Raw genomic sequence first — 2,884 nt, forward strand, 5'->3', positions numbered from 1 at the left:
CACACCCCTAGCGCTCTAGGGATGGGCTGTGCGGAGATTCTTAGAACACATCTCTTGCCTACACCGGAGGTTCCAGTTCCTGGGCCATCACCTTGCCGCTACTCTTTTTATCAACTCTCAAAGGTTGAATTGAGGTAGATTCTCTGGGCTTATGGAATGTAGTAGGTAGGACTGCCATGCTCATACATAAGCATTACTTAAATTGTTCCTTAAAATAGCAGTACGAATTCATCTGTATCTCTAAGCTATTGAACGTTTACTCGGCGCGCGCAGCTATTCAGTGTTTCCTAAGAGCCTTTTATCAATAAGCTCATCAAAGTTAAGTTTGTTACGTGCTGCAGAAAAGCGAAGTGTAAACCCTGGGAAGCCTTGGAGTGGCTCACTAGGAATAAACCTAGAAGGACACTGTAGGGCAGAATTCTTCCTCTAGCCCTCACCGTCTTCCAGCTGGCCTGAGAATTCAATTTTCATGACCTAGATTAACAGGAGGAAAAAAAAAAAACATAGTTTTGTTTTGTTTTGTTTTTATCCATGCATAGAAAACCAATAACATATTCAGACACACAAAAAATGACCAAGTCAGGTAGCTTTCACACATTTAAACAGTAAATTTGTGAGGAATTTAAGGAAAACAGGCCTTTGGGAGTTTACTAAGGGGAATTTAGGCTGAGGCTGTAGATTAGTAAAAATGTAACAAGGTTTATTTCTACAGCTTTCTCAACTTTAAAGTCACTTTCTGGTGATAAGAATGCCCCACCCTTTTTTTTTTTAAAGAGCATGGACACCTGCACCAGAGGTAGGAAGCAGGGCAGAGCTAGAGGGAGAGAATCCCATGCTGACTGGTGCTGAGCTCAGAGCCCTTGGTGGGACTACATTTCAGGACCTGGAAATCATCACCTGGATGGAAATTAAGAGTAGGAGGCTTCATTCACTGAGCTACCCAAGTGCCCCTGGAATCTTTTTTTCTTAGTACAGGTAGGGTATTTTTTTTTTTTTTTTTTTTAAAGATTTTATTTATTTATTTGACAGAGAGAGATCACAAGTAGGCAGAGAGGCAGGCAGAGAGAGAGAGGAGGAAACAGGCTCCCCGCCGAGCAGAGAGCCCGATGCGGGACTCGATCCCAGGACCCTGAGACCATGACCCGAGCCGAAGGCAGTGGCCTAACCCACTGAACCACCCAGGCGCCCGTAGGGTATTTTTCATGCAGGTTGGTTTTCTGCTTTTGAGGTGACAGGAGGGTCTCGGTTTCCTTGCACAGGTTTTTCCTCGGGTTTAATTCAAAATAATCAATACGCCATTATGGTACATTTCAGAGCCGCTTGCGCTGAGCTCAGGATTTTAATAGGATATGGACTTGTGCTGAACCATTCTAAGAAGAAGTAGAGGAAGCAGAATCAGCTGCAAACTGGTATCACAGATCTTTGTTCAGGATGGAGAAGGAAGGAAGCAGGGATAGAGAAAATATTGTTAAAACAGCAGTCACTCAGAAGAAGGGTCGTATGGCCTCACTGATGTTCCCATTAGAAACACTGTTTTGGGTTCTATTAGGAACAATATAATCTGACTAACACCATGAGGTGACAAGCGGACTCAACGTACTATTTCATTGAACGTGACGAGGTTAAGATAAATGAAAAATGCTAGGTCCTTAAAGTCTTTGTCCGAACTTCTGTACATGGGTTGTAAATCCTTTCTCAGGGTCAAATTCTACAGTTCTTCAGGCAAGAGTAGGAGGTTCCTTCTCAATGATAAGACTTCACACAGCAAAGTTTCTCCTGAACTGATTAGAGGACAACATTTGTTAGCACTATAGACATGAGTTCATTTTACTACAGCAATTTTTAACACCTTTCCAGTACTATTACTTACGATCTAACAAAAATCTATTATACATCTACTGTAGTTGAAAAGACCTGCAACTTAATAAAAAAAGAGCTTTGCAGGGAATATTACTGGAGCATAGAAGGATATTTGTGTTATGCATTCTTTCCCCATGGTTTTACTTCTTTCTGTGTTTCTGACACTAGAAATGTAAGTTCTGCCCCTACTGTAGGTACTGACTATGGTTAATCTGCCTTGATTGCCCTATGTAATATCCTGTCTTCCTTTTCTCTCAAGTTGATGTTTCTCACCTCTTGCAACCTATATGCCATTCTCTTTGTATCAAGATTAAAGTAAGGGGTTACCACCATTAAAAGAAAAATACCTGAGGCACCTGGGTAGCTCAGTTGGTTAAGTGTCTGCCTTTGGCTCAGGTCATGATCCCAGAGTTGTGGGATCGAGCTCTATGCTGGGCACCTTGCTCAGCAAGGAGCCTGCTTCTTCCTCTCCCTCTCCTCCTGCTTGTGGTGTCCCTTTCTCTCTACTCTCAAATAAATAAATAAAATCTTTAAAAAAATAAAAATACCCACTGCTAATCGGAAAAATTGTTTTTGACAAAAGTAGAGACATTTGAGTTATTCATTTGTCCATTCAAAAAACACTTGCCAAGCTCATATTATGTGCTAAACATGAGTAAAACACACAGTCTTTGCCTGGAGTAAAGTAAGTCTTGTGGGGATATAGAAGTCACCCAGCAAATCCAAAAAAAGGCTAAGTGTTCTCGATCATGAGACTTCAATTAAGGTTTTAACTTTATATTTATATTTAGACATGGCTTGAGCAAGAAAGGACCTGTCTCTTGTTCTCCAAATGAATCCCCAAGGAATGGCGGGATTAACAGAAAGGTCCCTAGAACCAAAGTTTTGGATGGAGAGTTTGAAAGAAAAATTTTAATAGGCTGTCACTCAGAATATGACAGATTTACAGTGCCAAAGGAGCGCTTCAGTGGAGGTGGCTATGTAGGCGACAGGAAAATATGTCTGGTGACAACCCTGGTTGACT

The sequence above is a fragment of the Mustela putorius genome, unplaced genomic scaffold, assembly GCF_011764305.1.
Source record: "Mustela putorius furo isolate JIRA1106 unplaced genomic scaffold, ASM1176430v1.1 tig00000430_pilon_pilon_pilon, whole genome shotgun sequence".
Taxonomy (NCBI): Eukaryota; Metazoa; Chordata; class Mammalia; order Carnivora; family Mustelidae; genus Mustela; species Mustela putorius.